This window comes from Gekko japonicus, unplaced genomic scaffold, assembly GCF_001447785.1.
Source record: "Gekko japonicus isolate JY-2015 unplaced genomic scaffold, Gekko_japonicus_V1.1 scaffold30, whole genome shotgun sequence".
Lineage (NCBI taxonomy): Eukaryota > Metazoa > Chordata > Lepidosauria > Squamata > Gekkonidae > Gekko > Gekko japonicus.
In genome coordinates, this window is record NW_015168045.1 from 2504908 (window position 1) to 2521534 (window position 16627).

Genomic DNA, 16627 nt, shown 5'->3' on the forward strand with positions numbered 1-16627 from the left:
TCAGTGCTTAGTTCTTGTGGCCCTTTTTTACAAGCCCAGGGAAATGCTGATTGCCACTTTGGGGTCAGGAAGAAATCCTGAAAGTTATTTGTCGTCTTCTGAGCGTGGAACAGTGGTCACTGCGGGTGTGGAGGGGGAGCTATTTGTGAATTTCCTGCATTGTGCAGGGGGTTGGGCTAGATGACCCTGGAGGTCCCTTCCAACTCTATGATTCTATGACTCTCTGTTGTTTCTAATACAAATTAAGCAGTTTATCGGAAGATGCTATTGCATAATACACTACAAAAACAAACTGCAAACTGAATCATATACATGATACAAAAATACATGGGAGAAGACGTGGACATAAACCAACAGAAAGATAATATGGCTACAGCAGATAACATGTGATACATAAACAGGCAGTGCATAAGCAGAAGATAAGACATAAGTCCATATTACATCCCCAGTAGAGGACAGTTAGTAGAGAGAGGTGAACCCTAAACCTCTAGGCATTGTGAATTCCCTTGAAACAAAAGACTGTAAGCACGAGAGCAAGCTTAATGCATGTTAGCCAGTCTGAATATTAAAAGTAGGGCTGCCAGGTCTTTCCTGGCAACCAGTGGGAAACTGGGTTGGGCGGAGACATGGTGTGGTGGTTTTATTATAAGTGATGTCGTGCCATTGCTTATGGTGATTAGATTCCCCCCCCTTTCTCTTCCTGGCTGGTGGAGTGCTGGCTGGCAAGGTCTGCTGGGGGCAGGAGATCTCCCATTTCTATGGCATATGGCAACCCTAGTTAAAACACTGCTTGCCACCTTATCATCCTTCCAGCCTTCTAGTTATAGCTCAGTTCCTTAACATGCGAGCTAATGCATAGCTACCTATCCAAGGATCCAGGAAGGTTAAAGAGACAGTACCCTCAGTTTTGGAAGACAGAAAAGGTACCAGAGGTTGAAGAATGGATACAAAAAGTTCTGTTCATGGCACAAATGGATAAGATTACAAAAAAACTGAATAACAAAGAAGACGATGAGTTTTTTGGAGAATGGAATGATTTTAAAATTTATCTGGAAAAGAACTGGGATGTGAAACAAAACTTAATATGTTTAGATCAATATTAAGTCAAATGATGTTATCTTTAGATTGTAATGATGAGAAACTGATATTGTTGATGATATGAAGTAATTTGGAGCAGGGGTGGAAGCATTGTGGGAAGCCATTGGAGGGAGGGGAGGAACTGGGAATGGGGTAGACAATTGATAGAATGAAATGTTTTATATGTTGTATTCCTGAGAAAATAAAATTTGTTTACCAAAAAAAAAAAAAAGAGAGAGACAGTACCCTCCGCTCTCAGACTCCTGAGAAGTAGGATGAGGGAAAAGCAGGGTGAGGATAGACCTCTGGAGGCCTCAAGGCACAGCACCCTCAAAGTAGGTGGACTCAAAACAGAAAAGGCTGCTCCTGAGCCCCTGTCCTCTTTCCTCCTGGACTTTGTTAGCCCAAGTCCCCACCTGCCATGTAAAGATGGTACCCTGGCCTGGTTAGGGCCAAAGTTGGCATAGGGCAAATATCTCTCTCTCTTTGTGGCAGTGCCAACAAGCCCAGCCATGTGCTCAGGACCATCTCACTGACGCAGTCAGCTATCGCTTCAGATACAGCCTCAAATCGACACGTATCTGTCTTTGGAAAAGACAATGTAATAATTGTGTCACCCCAAGGGTGTTGATGGACCTGCATTCCATTTCTATATCCTATAATCACACCTCCAGACTTCACACATCGATACTTGGACCATCCTGGCCACAATCTGTTGTTATTGTTTTCTCAAATGCCCAACCATTAATGGGTCCAAGACTGCAATTGCCCAACACTTTACTAACAAAAGCTTTCCTTTCCAACCATGGACTTCTTTTGTCCAAAACTAAAAAAAAAAAAAAGAGAGAGACAGTACCCTCCGCTCTCAGACTCCTGAGAAGTAGGATGAGGGAAAAGCAGGGTGAGGATAGACCTCTGGAGGCCTCAAGGCACAGCACCCTCAAAGTAGGTGGACTCAAAACAGAAAAGGCTGCTCCTGAGCCCCTGTCCTCTTTCCTCCTGGACTTTGTTAGCCCAAGTCCCCACCTGCCATGTAAAGATGGTACCCTGGCCTGGTTAGGGCCAAAGTTGGCATAGGGCAAATATCTCTCTCTCTTTGTGGCAGTGCCAACAAGCCCAGCCATGTGCTCAGGACCATCTCACTGACGCAGTCAGCTATCGCTTCAGATACAGCCTCAAATCGACACGTATCTGTCTTTGGAAAAGACAATGTAATAATTGTGTCACCCCAAGGGTGTTGATGGACCTGCATTCCATTTCTATATCCTATAATCACACCTCCAGACTTCACACATCGATACTTGGACCATCCTGGCCACAATCTGTTGTTATTGTTTTCTCAAATGCCCAACCATTAATGGGTCCAAGACTGCAATTGCCCAACACTTTACTAACAAAAGCTTTCCTTTCCAACCATGGACTTCTTTTGTCCAAAACTCCTCTAGAGCCATTACCAGCTATCCCTGTCCATCATGGACCATTTCCCCATTGTGCCCACTACTCTGAAGGCACAATTTTCCTATATCAGGGCTCCAAAATCAGCCATCTTTGGTTCAGTCTCCTTGGATGTGTACTGGCTAGATCTTCCATTCTTTTGGGCCTCCTCAGGCATGCTTGCTGGCCAAGCCATCTGCTTCTCTTCATCATGGAATCCTCTCTTCAAGAAGGCAGCTATACCCTCCTCCTTCTCAACACTTCACCCTCTTTTGTCACTGATCTCTTTAAGATCGCTTCACCTCTTGATTTCCTAGCTCTCTGGTGTGTGTTATATTCCATTGATTAGCTGAGTGTATTGGGGTTATTTTCTTAGTAAATTTCTCAAAGACATTTCCTGTCTGTCATCTCTGCAGCTCTGAGAGGGTTCTGACTTTGATATAGTTGGAGTGTGATCCCTAGCTTGCGCATCTATTAAGCAAATGGTCTCTTAGCTAATTCCCCAATCACAACTTAGACAGAGATCCAGTGTTGCGGCTAACAGAGTGGTGGAGAATGCGGGCACTCCCCGTTCATCTGAATGTGTGACACATGCACACATGTGTTCAGACAAGCAGACGTAGGAGAACATTTCCCTCAGAAGCGTTGCAGTGACAGGGTTTGAGTTAGAGTGTGTGTGGGCAACACTGTGTGATTGGCTCTAGTGAGCTGGGAATTCTGGTTTGGCTCTCCCCTTTCACCTCCTTCAGTGGTATTGGCTTAACACACTAGCTATTCCACCAAATTGTGGATTGCCAAGATCCCCGAGTATAGTCTGAATGCCAGTGGTTGATACTGGGAAGTCCTGGAAATCTGTGTTCTGCATTACCAGTGCTATCATGGGCTGGGTGTCAGAGTAGAGATCCTTTTAGGGACACACTGCACTACACAATACACACGTAGGGACTACACACCATAATTTTGTTAAATCATAATTGTAGCCTCACCCTAGGTGAAGCAGATGAAGGGCTGTGGTACACATTTTGTCAGTAAAATCCTGCTTTAGTGAGGACTGAGCAAGAATGTCAGGTTATTCCCCTTTTTGGACAAAGGTCCGTGGCACACGCTTCATCCTTAAGCTGTGTACTGAGTGGGAATGCCAGACACTTTTCCCAAAGGATTCCTTTTTAAATACCTTGCCTTCCCTCCCTGAGTTGCACTGTGGCAGCAGCATGCCTCAGCAAGTGAAGGAAAGGCATTTAAATGCTTTCCTTTCACTTGCTGAGACATGCCACTGCTGCAGTGCGACTCAGGGAGGAAAGGGAAGATATTTAAAGTTTAAATGCTTGACTCTGCATGGGTGGCTTTGCTTTGCAAAAGTCATTTAAAGGGAACTTGCAAAGCCAAGCCGCATCCGATGAACTGATAAGGTATCCTGGGGTATTTATTCAGTGTGGTATATACCAAGCACACACACCTACACCCTGCTACTGATTGATTCCCAGCTCCAGACTTTGTTCCTTATGCTGCCATGCAGCCCTCCCCTCCAGTTGTGGATACAACTGCTGATCCAGTAATCTGCTGGCCCATGGGAGGCCAAAAGGGGGGGGAGCACCCATCCCTTACCATTGTTGCTTCTTGTTAGGACAGGGGTGTCAAACCTATGGCCTGTGGGCTGGATCCAGTCCACACAGGGCTGCAATCTGGTCCAAGAGCAGCTGACTCTGTGCTGCTTCCTGTTTCTAACATCGCAGCTCCTTTTGGCCAGTCTCTCCTATTTGCTGCTTCAGAGGAGAGACAGAAAGCCTTCCTGTGATTGGCTGAGGGCTCTTTCCCCCTCCTCCTTTGGGGGGAGGGGGGGAGGGATAGAGCCAGAAAGAGAGGAAAAATGGCATTTCGTGGGACTTCTAAGAAGACCAGCAACATTTTATTCCTGATATAAGCTTTTGTGTGCAAGCACACTTTTTCTTTGGGGGGAGAGGGGGAGTGAGCCAGAGGGAACATGCCAGAAAAAGAGAGAGTCCTGTCTTTAAGAGAGAGGGGGGGGGGGGGAGGGGAGGGGAAGGAAAGAGCCAGAGAGAGCATGCCAGAGAGAGGGGAGGGAGTCCCATGGAACTTGGAGAGATCCCCCTTTCCATTTCTAACAGATGGGGAGGGAGAAATGCCCAGCTTGCATTCCTTATTAGTTTATATCTCTGGTACCTTGTGTTACATCTTATGGCACACATGGCCCAGCCCAACAAAATGACAGTTATGTCAGATCCAGCCCTCATAACAAATGAGTTCGACACCTCTGTGTTAGGGGTTTCAGGCTGTTACCAGCAACCCTCCAAGAGAAATCATGTGGCGGGGCCTGGTGTGCCACTGTTGCACGGGCATGCTGACATCACTTCCAATAAAAAAGAAATGATGTCATTAGACATTCTAAAATTTACAAAAACTCTAATTTTTTTACCATAGTTTTACCCTAGAGTTTTAACACATTCTGGAAGTGATGTCAGTATACTGGCACAACACCAGTGTGTTCTCCATTTCACCTCCCATTCCCTCCTGCTGGCCTCCGCCTGGCCTCCACCTGGCCTCCGCCTGGCTGCCTGGCTCCGAAGCGAGGGCCGAGCGGCTGCAGCCGCTCAGGCCTTGCTGCCCCCCCGCTACGAAGCGGCAGCGGCTAGGCTGGCTGCAGAGTGTTCCTGCGCATGCGCAGGAAATGCTCTATCAGTTTTGGGGGGATTTAAATATCCCCCCGGTAGTTTTTTTAAGTTTTCAGATTTTTGTGCACACCTGGGGACTGTCCCACGTGTGCACAAAACTCTCCCTCCCCTCCAGGTCCCCTCGATGTGCGGAAATAAGTATCCGCACACCAGGGGGCGACTTTGGAATTAGATATATAGATCCCTCACTGCAAGCACTGACAGGCTGCTGCCTACATGCACCCCCTTCTCTTTGATTGGTCATCGCCAGTTTAGGAGAGCTTTTTAAGGTCTACTCAGTCTTGTCATAAGGGGTCAGTCATCTTTTGGATTTTTGGCTTGGCAGTTGCCAGTCAGGAGGGTGTGTGTGTCGGTCTGAGGAAAACAGACAAGTCACTTGAAAAGTGATAGGACACAGATCCTTACTGTGTACCAACACAATTGAGGAAAAGTTCAAAAATCAGAACTAAAAGTCTGTGTCAGCCCTAGCTGAATTCCATTTATTTACAGTCTCCAGAACTGGGGCTTAGGTTTGACAGCAGGACTCAGCAGGATGTTGGAAATTGCCAGTCTAGCCAAACAGAAAAGCATTATCACTCCTAGAAAGAGGAGGATATTTCTTACCCAGTTGTTCAGAGGGTTCAACTAAGAAGGGGCCCGTGGATTATGTGAAAAGGGAAATGGTCTTAGACTCCTCAAGAGTGAAAAAGGGAAAGTTATAATCCCACAAGGGAAATATTCAAATAAAGAAAGAAAGGACTAACTTCCAGGAAACTAAAATAGTTTTATGAAACTTTATTAAGACACACCGTTGCTGAAAGAAATCTCCAAGACCTACAAACCTCACACAGTTAAGAACTGAGTCTCTAAGAATATAAACTTCAATTATACTCTGTTGCCTGTTCAAAATATTCTAATTTGTATAATCAACAACATTTACCTCAACTTCTCATTTCCTGCCCTATTCCTGATTCAACTGTTTAATAAAATCAACCTTTTTGTTTTAACTTTATTTCATGTCAAGTGCCATTTCCAAAGGGTTTTATAAAGGGGCTCCTTCTGAGTTACAATAAATCTCTGGCCTGGTCAAAAGCCAAATAACTTCTCCATCACAGGGTGGGACACTCAGAAAGTTATAATTCTATAATAAAAACACAGCACTAAGAGGCTGCTCAACCAGAGTGCGGAACAGTTTTTTTTTTTTGCAGGAAAATCTGCCTCACAGAGAAGAAGAAACAGGGGTCCGTCATAACTTCCATCACTGGAGTCATTACAGGATGCTGTTTTCATACTGCACACATTAATATATCAGCATGTGTTTCCCACACTTCAGGAGTAACTGATCAAAACATTGAAGCATTTCACTTTCCGACATGGAGGACCCAGCATTTCCCAGAGGTATGATCTGTGCCACGCATCTTTAGCCTTCTCTGATTAAACCTGCTTCCTGGAAGCAAGACAGAACCAACATTCAAAGGAAACAAAAGAAGCTCTTGTCCTATAGTTACTTCATTGTTTGTCTTGTTTAATTATGGCACAGTATTACAAATATATCGTTTCCCTCTCTTTCTCATTGAAAACATATAGTATTTTAGCTATGTTATGTGTTAAATAGACTTCTCTGTGTGAACCTGGGGATCTCTCCTTATATATAATCCTCTTTTTGTGTGACTCTTTTCTGAACATTCCACACACTCCCACAGCCTTTGGCTCTCTGACCTGTCACTCCGACGGTGTGCCAATGGCTGCGTGTCGGGTGCTGGGTCTGCTTCCCCGCCCACTCCTCCTTCAGCCACTGTGCCCTGTCAGAACTGCTTTCTATCTTGACGGAGACACATCTCCTGCTTGCCTCCTGTGTGGGAATAACTCTTCCCTCAGCGGCTGTTGGTAGGTGTAACGAAATAGCAGTTACCTGTGCTTGTAAGATGGCTGTGGTTCTTTGTTTAAAATGTCCCCCATCAGGTTTAGTTCCAGAGAGGGACCTGCAGGGGCATCACTCACTGGGTTAAATGGGGCTTCCTCATCTGCTGGCCTACAGTTCCTAGCTGCCCCAAGGCCAAAAAGTGCGGGAAAACAGGGACTGTCCCAAGGCAGTCTTCGTCCCTGGGAGCAGTAGAAATTCAGCCACTCCACAGTTGGCTTGACTGGGGAATGAATGGAAGTTTCCCTGCTCTCTTGGGCAAGAGAGAGAGGCTGAAGTATAGGTGAGCCCACAATCTCCAGAGGTAGAGGGTATTGTGTGTAGGGAGCTCACAGGACAAGGGTGGTAGGCAAACAGCTGAGCTGTAAACTGGAGCCCGTTTCGCCATAGTAGGCAACAAAGCTTGGTTCAGACTAAGGAAACCCTTTGCAGGCCTTTGTGAGGAACTCATTGGGGCTAGCGTTGCCAGCTCCAGGTAGGGAGATTCCTGGAGGTTTTCTGATAGAGTCTATGGAAGCCAGGGTTTGGGGAGGGAAGAGGCCTCAGCTGAACAGAATGCCATACAGCCCACCTTCCAAAGCCCCACTGGTGGACCTCCTGATGGCACCTGGTATTTTTGGCCACTGTGTGACAGAGTGTTGGACTGGATGGGCCTTTGGCCTGATCCAACATTGGTGTCTCTTATGTTCAGTTATTTTCTCTGGGGTGGGGGGGGAAAGAGATCTGTTGTCTGGTGTTCAGTTGTGATACCTGGTGATCCTCAGGCTCCATCTGGAGGTTGGCTGCCCTAGGCGTAGCAGTCAGTGCTTCAGAGCCGGGTCCGCTAGGTCCAGGTTTTTGCTGTAGAAGCTGAGTGGGTTATTTTGGACCAGTCACAGACTTTCAGCCTTACCTACCTCACAGTGTTGTTGTGCAAGTCAAAAAGGGGAGCGGAGAATAATGTAAGCTGCTTTGGTCCCCACTGCAGAGAAAGACTACTTTTCCTCCTGGGAAGGCTGGAGATCACTCAGAATTACAACTGCTCCCCAGATGGCAGAGATCAGTTCCCCTGGAGAAAATGGTGGACTCTGTGGCAGTCAGGGCTTCAGAGCACAGAAGAGGCTGCAGGTGTGTGTGTGTGTGGGGAAATGGAAAGCTGAAGAGTGAGGGGGAAATAAAGGTAGGTTGATGATTGGCTGGGAGGGAGACGGGGTTGCCAATTCCAGGTGGGAAATTTCTGGAGATTTGAGAGATGGAACCTGGAGAGGGTGAAGTTTGAGGAGGGGTGGGACCTCAGACAGGTACAATGCCAAAGACTCCACCTTCCCAACCAGTCATTCCCTCCTGGGGAACCACTGTTGCCAATCTCAGGAGAGGGGTGGAAATCACTCAGAATTATAACTGATCTCCAGGAGGGAGGGGGGAGGAGATGGAAAACTGACATCATAGGGGCAGATAATGGCAGGTTTTTTTTTTTGGTAAACAAATTTTATTTTCAGGAATACAACATGTAAAATTAAATCATTTCATTCTATCAATTGTCTACCCCATTCCCAGTTCCTCCCCTCCCTCCATTGGCTTCCCACAATGCTTCCACCCCTGCTCCAAATTGCTTCATATCATCAACAATATCAGTTTCTTATCATTACAATCTAAAGATAACATCATTTGACTTAATATTGGTCTAAACATATTAAGTTTTGTTTCACATCCCAGTTCTTTTCCAGATATATTTTAAAGTCACTCCATTCTTGAAAAAACACGTCGTCTTCTTTGTTGTTCAATTTCTTCGTAATTTTGTCCATCTCTGCCATGAACAGAACTTTTTGTATCCAGTCCTCAATTTCTGGTACTTTCTCTGTTTTCCAAAATTGTGCATAAATCATTCTCGCTGTTGTGATTAAGTACCAGAATAAAGTCTTTTTAGTTGTATTGACTTCTTCCATTTTCAATCCTAAAAGCAGAATTTCCGGTGCCTTTTTAAAAGAGCATTTCAAAATTTTTTGCATTTCATTGTGGACTTTTGTCCAAAAGTCAACTGCTTTCTCACAAGTCCACCACATGTGGTAAAATGAGCCTTCATGGCTTTTACATTTCCAACACTTATTTGACATATTCTGGTTCATATTTGCAATTTTTTTCGGAGTCATGTACCACCTATACATCATTTTATAACAATTCTCTCTAACATTGGTACAAGGCGATATCTTAATAGAATTTTTCCACAAATATTCCCAGGTTTCAATAGCCACTTCCGTATTCATATTTATCGCCCATTTTATCATTTGCTCTTTTACAGTCTCATCTTCAGTATACCATTTTAGTAACACTTTATACATTTTAGAGATATTTTTTCCCCCTCCACTCTCCCAAACATTTTCCATTTCATTTTTTTCCTCTCTAAAACCATAGTTTCTTTTGTCTGATCTAAAAAGGTCAAAAATCTGCATATATTTCAGCCATTCATAATCATATTCAATTTCATTCTGCTTTTTCATTACCCATTCTGTTCCCACTTTTTTAATTAGATCTTTATATGGCAACCAATCTTTATCTCTATGTCTTGAGTAAGATGTTAACACTTCCACTGGTACAATCCACAATGGTCTTACATCACAAAAGTATTTTTTATACCTCATCCATACCACAAATAGTGCTTTTCTTACCACATGAAGCTTAAAAAAGCTATCCATTTTTGTTTTGTCATACCATAAATATGCATGCCAACCAAATCTACAATCATGGCCTTCTAACCCCAGTAACTTATCATTTTCTAATTTCACCCATTGTTCCATCCAGGTTAGACAGACTGCTTCACAGATAATGGCAGGTTGATGCTTGGCTGAGAAGGAGATATGGTTGCCAACTCCAGGTTGGAAAATTCATGGAGATTTGAAGGGTGGAGTCTGGAGAGGGTGAGGTTTGAGAAGGGGTGGGACCTCAGACAGGTACAGTGCCGTAGACTCTACCCTCCAAACCAGCCATTCCCTCCTGGGTAACTAATGTTGCCAATCTCCAGGTGAATCTCCACTCAAAATTACAACTGTTCTTCAGGTAGCAGAGATCATTTCCTCTGGAGAAAATGGTGGACTCTGTGTCATTATACCCTGATGAGGTCGCCACAGCACATTTGATGGCAAACAGATGGCTTAGGTCACTCTTTTTCCTGCCTCAGCTAACATCATGACAATTCAGCCAATCACTGTCAGAGGCTTTACTCTCATCATATAATTATTTAGTACGCTATAACATAGATTTGAGTTGAAAACTTATTCAGTGCTGACTTGTAAAAAATGCTGCTTCTGAATAATATATTTCAGAATGAATAATGACATTGTTTTAGTCAAGTAACAAAGTGGGACCATGCCAGCACACTGCAGGTAGACTCTCTTAAATGAATCAGAAGCTGAGTGGAATAATTTTATGTCTATATAAAGAGTAGCATTTATAGGTGTATTTTTGTTCTTAGTAGCCCATGGCTTAATTGTTTTAGACAAGAGGTAGATATCAGAACGAGAAATACTAAAAACCTGCTTCTGGCCATTTTATATATGCAGAGTATATATTAAGAGCAGAAAGAGCTTTGCCCTTTACATACAAGAGAAGAAAGATGAAAAAGTTACTCATGCTTTTTCATGTTGTGTTTCTAGTATAAGTTCCAGAGCAATGGCTTTGCAACTCTTGAGAAGATGCATGAATCTCAAGCTCATACAGAGGAACTCTAGCACTTCAGCCAGAAACCAAGGTCTGAGGCTGGGGCCTAGCCCAAGAAATTGGAACAAACTTCATGTGCTCAGCTCTCTTAATGCGTAGAAAAGAAAAGGGAGAGGCAACATCGGCCCTTGTCACTGGTAGGCAACATGTAGCCTGTGGACTGGCTTCACACCTTCTATAAATATGAGATGAGAGTTCTTCTGCCTCCAGCTTCCAGCTCAGTCTGAATATAACCTGGGAGATGTTGACCAGGAGATTTTTCTTTCAGAGCTCTGCTAATAATGCACTTTCTACTGCAGGAGATGTACAGGTCCCCGCTTAGGTTACAAAGAAAGCACAAAAACAGGCTGTAAGTCCTTTCAGACATTCAAATGGGATAGTGAATATTTGTGTGGGGGGCAATGGGCAGAGGCTGATTCCACAAATTCATTCTACTGTGAGAACAAAGTGTATCTCTTTAAATTTGTATGTACATAGTCTTGTCTATGTGATTAGAAACCCTGCTCTTCAGGGTTCCCAATTGTTTGCATATAGCATACAGAGATAGTTTGAGTTCTCTAAAAGTGAATAGATGAGGGCAAAGCCTGACACCATGATCCCACCATCTCCATCCTGTGTGTTCACTGTCATTAGGTATTTGAAAACGAGTTGGAGGGAAAAAAACTTTCACTGTGTCTGATATAAGTTAGGAATTTTGGCTGCAAAAATGTTAATATTTTGGGATCCTTTTGGTTTTAGAGAATATGCCACTCTTGGAATAAAAAAACAACCACTCTCTTGCAAAGTTTGAAAGTTTGTTGGGGGGAGGGGGAATTTGGACCCTGGAAAAGACATTGGGTTTTCTTTCTTTTCTTTGATTTTTTCTGTTCACTCTATAAATAACTCTTGGCAGGCAGAAACAACCTTGATTGCAAGAGATGAAGTAGAACAACCAGCAGGCTCTACAGCAGAATAAATGGCACGGTGCCAAGAGCTTCATCAAATGAATAATAGCTTCCACTTGACAATCAGTAAAGTGCCTCTTCTCCTGTGGATTTAGTTTTTAATGATGATTAGAGAGGATGGGCCCCTAAAATTTCTCTGGTAGAAATGACCTCCTATTAATTTCTGTTACTTGAAAATGCTGAATTTAAAAGCTATTTTACAGCTGCAGAACCAAAGGCACTGACATAAAGGAACTATTATCTTTGTAATTGTAGCAACAAGTACTACATTTCTCATTGATTAACCAGGACTTTTTAACTTTATGGTCCCTTGGTAGGTTAAGTCCCTCCCCCCCCCTCCATATTGTATACTGGAGTTTTAGCAGATTTATTTGCTTGAAGGTAAAGTGACAAAGTGATGGCTGGAGCTGGAACATGAATGCCCAGGATGAGTACTGTGTTTGATGTTACCTGCCCACATGCTTTATGACATCATACTCCTGGTATTTAGTTGACAACATGAATAAATTTAAGTATCATGCCTATTTCAGTATCTGGGTATTAATGAGCAATGCAAATGCTGAAATATTGTCTTGGTAAATAAAACAAGAGAAAGTGAAATATGCCTTTCTATAGATCTACACATTTAGTCTTCCCTTTGGTATCAGCTGATTGTAGTAAGTATTATGGACTATTTAGGATTCCAAGGCTCAATGGTAGAAGCCAATACCGATCATTTAACATAGGATAGATCACAAATGACTCAATGGGATAGCCTTGTTAGTCTGATTCCCCACATAGTTTGATTCCCTGCTCTTCCACAGGAAGCCTGATGGGTGACCTCGGGTCAGTCACAGTTCTCTCCAAACTCTCTCAGCCCCACCTACCTCACCAGGTGCCTGTTGTGGGGAGGGGAAGGGAATGCAACTGTAAATCATTTTGAGACTCCTTAAGGCAGAGAAAATTGGAGTATAAAACTCCTTCTCCTCTTCCTCTTCCTCTCCTCCTCCTTCACACAGGGTCTACAATTATTCCTCTGTTGTAGTTGCTATGGTCATCATAGAATAGTCATTGCATTGCGGGATCCACTAGCATGTATTCTACTACTCCACAGAGGAAAGTTTGAAGCTTTTCTCCAGTCTAGGGAGGCTTCCTGCCAGTTAAGTGGCTCCTCATTTAATAGAGGAATAATTTAAGTTGGTAGAAGACTCCTTAGCTAGAAGAAGGCTCCTAAGGCTGGATACATGCCATTAGCACCGATATGTAATGGGAAGGAGTAATAGAGCAGATGTCATGCAGAAGCTACCAAGTTCAGTCCCTGGCATCTTTATGTAAGGATCTCAAGTAAAAGTGGGTAATTGGAGACAGGCTCTCCGTGAGAATAAATTGTACTGGGTCAGAAGGACCAATGATCTGATTCAGCATAAAGTATCACCTAATCTGTGACAAGGCAACAAACACCATCCTTGGATCATATCTCTACTTAAAGAGTTTTCTCTAATACGTTAGATTAAACTGGACATTTTGCTACTCACTTTCCTTAGAAAGATGGCATCCCAAACTTTTCTGTTCAATTTTTGCATCTTACTTTCACTGTAGAATAGAAGAACTTTCACTGTGGTGCAGGTGATCCTGAGCAGTGGTTTTTCTGACTGAGTTCAGAATAGATCTGTCATCAACTTTTAAAGTGCTGATATGTGCTGCAGTACAGTTCATTGGGAGCATTTTTGTTTTGGTAATCTTGGTGAAGGGTTGTTAAAAATCAGAGAAATAAATTTATTTCTCCCTTATGGACTAGCTTATATCAAATAGACTTTGCATTTATGGTGATATATACTCTGGTTCCCACCATAAAAAACCCAAATTTTGTGCCAAGAGCAAATAATTTAAGTTAAAGATATGTGTATAGAAATGCTTCACATAATTTGCATAAAATGATTTCACCAAAGATATATTACTTGGTCAAGATAAGTTTGGTGTAGTGGTTAAGTACGTGGACTCTAATCTGGGAAAACTGGGTTTGATTCCCCACTCCTCCACTTGCAGCTGCTGGATGACCTTGGGCAAGCCACAGTTCTTTCAGAGCTGTTCTCTCAAGGACAGTTCTCTCAGAGAGCTCTCAGCCCTGCCTACCTCACAGGGTGTCTCTTGTGGGGAGGGGAAGGGAAAGGAGTTTGTAAACTGCTCTGAGACTCCAAGTGAAGGGCAGAGTATAAATCCAATCTCCTCCTCCTCCTCCTCCTCCTCCTCCTCCTCCTCCTCCTCCATGTAACCACGCCTGCTAAATGAAACTTTTTAAAAATACATTATTTTCCTCTTTTTGTCTGAGCAATTCAGCCACTGGAGAAGTTCCATCTGGCAGCACCAATGGAAACTTCAGTGGATCTTGAACAAAGGTTGAATTTTCTTGACAGGTGTTCTCACTATAGTGTTGTGAAGCCAGATGGCTTGTGTGTTAAAATTAAAACTGAAATGGGTTAATCCTGAGATACTAAAAAAATGGACAGCCAAAACCATGTCCTATTTATGGAGGCAAGCAATTCTTTTGGAACCAAAGGCCCCATGTAGAATAGGGTGTGCTCTGAGAACAATTATGTAAAGGCAACCATATCAGAAGAAAAGTTCTAGTATCTCTGAGCAAGAGGCCCAAAGGTAAAATTTTGAACAAGAATGGGGAAAAGTATGTGCATATGTGTGTGTTTTAAATCTGCATTAACTGTCAGAAGAAAGAAGGATGTCTTTAAATTTAGGGGCTTTCTTTGGATATTAAACCCCAACATCAATACAGTTTTACATGAAGAGGTAAGCACGTGATGTGTGATTGCGCTTGTTCTGAACCATTTTATTCCTAACCACGTTGAGTGGAACTGTTGCAGTCAAATTAGATCCTATCTCCTGCATTAAATGGGCCACTGGTTTTCCACTGTGTTCTCAAGAACTCTGGGAAGGCTTCCCTGGAGATAAAAAGCTTGAAAACAACCACTGTAATGGATGAAGCCATGTGTGGGATAAAATGAGATTATGCACACAAGATTTCTGTTGTATGTTGCAGAAGTAGAGTTCACTTGTCATCGGAGTTCTGTTAAAGCATTCATTTGGGTAGAACTGGATTTATTTATTTTACTTCATTCATTCCCCACCTTTCTTCCCCACTGGATACCCAAAGCTACTTACATCATTCTTCTCTCCTCCATTTTACCCTCACAACAACCCTATGAGGTAGGTTTGTGACTGACCCAGCAAGCTTCCATGGCAGAACAGGGATTCAAACCTGTGTCTCTCATGTCCTAGTTTGACACTCTAACCGCTATACCATGCTGGTTGTTAGTGAATGCATGGAGGAGAGGACTGGGTTATGGCTGCTGATTTGGTCTCTTCCATCTGTGCATTCAGGGGCCATAGACAACAAACTATAGACAAACACCAACATATTTATAGGCTACCATGCACACAGTCAATACTATTCATCTCAATGTTAGAGATTGCTTGTACAGAAGGCTACATATATGTTTGACTCATGCATACAGGATCTATAAACATGGAATTCAGGGGCTGGTGGTTCGGGGGGGGGGGAACCCCCCCCCCCCCCATGCATTCATTTCTATACCATCATCCTTCAGAAGAAAAGTAGAATGGAATCTAAAGATATAAGTTATTAATAAAAAATTAATAAATAAAGTTATCAATTCACCCCCTATGCTAGCTCCTATGCCAACATCAAGAACCTCGATTTGACTGGCCTAACCTAGCTTATTTTAGTGACTGCCTTTCTTGATAAGAGCCATCTCACCTTTTAAGATGAGTAGGAAACTCCCTAATGAATAGTTTACTAGGCATGAGTAAACATTAGGACAGAAAAAGGTTTCTCAGCTGTAGGGTGGGTACTCTGGAACTCATTACTGAAGAAGCCTGTTTTAGACTTTTTCTATCCATTTTTATAAAGTGACGAAGATCTTCCTATTTTGGAATGCTTTTAGAGAATTGTCATGACTCATAACTATTGTTATTCTTGCTTGGATATTTATTTCTTAAATTTTGTGACTGTGATCAGATATTCTTCTTATATCCAGGGGTCATTTCATAGAAAAAGAGCTGCAGGAGCTCATTAGCATAACTTATTAGCATATGCCACACCCCCTGACATCACCGAAAGTGTGCACCAGCCCCTCTGACAGGCAGAAGCACCTGGGATCCATTCTTTCCCCCCTCTCCCTTCCCTTCGCCTCCAAGTCGGGCGAAGGAAAAGGGGAGGGGGAGGATCTCAGGCGCTTCTGCCTGACAGAGGTGCTGGCGTGCCCACAGCCAGCCTGGGTGAATTATAGAATCATAGACTCATAGAGTGGGAAGGGACCTCCAGGGTCATCTAGTCCAACCCCCTGCACAATGCAGGAAATTCACCAATACCCCCCCCACACCCCAGTGACCCCTGTTCCACACCCAGAATGTGATTAAAAAAAAAACCTCCAGGATCACTGGGGGCCAAACTGGCCTGGAGAAAAATTGCTCCCTGGCCCCAAAATGGCAATCAGCATTTCCCTGGGCATGTAAGAAAGGGCCACAAGAACTAAGCACTGATGCAACCTTTCCTGCTCTACCTCTCGTGATTTGCCTAAGTTCACAGAATCAGCATTATGATCCTTTTAAAGTTGAAAGCATGATATAAATGCAAAGGACTATTTGTAAGATTATCTGTAAGACCAAGACGCATCTCACTTCTGGCAATCACTTGGAGAAACCCTTTCACTCAGCTTCCATTGCCCCACATACACCCCACACTAAAATAAGAACATAATATCAGGCCATACCACATTGCAATAAAGCCCCTACAACTGTATACAGAAATACTGAGCTTCCCTACCATTTGCCACAACTAGCCCACCACACAACCAGGATCAAGACTCCTAAGTGGA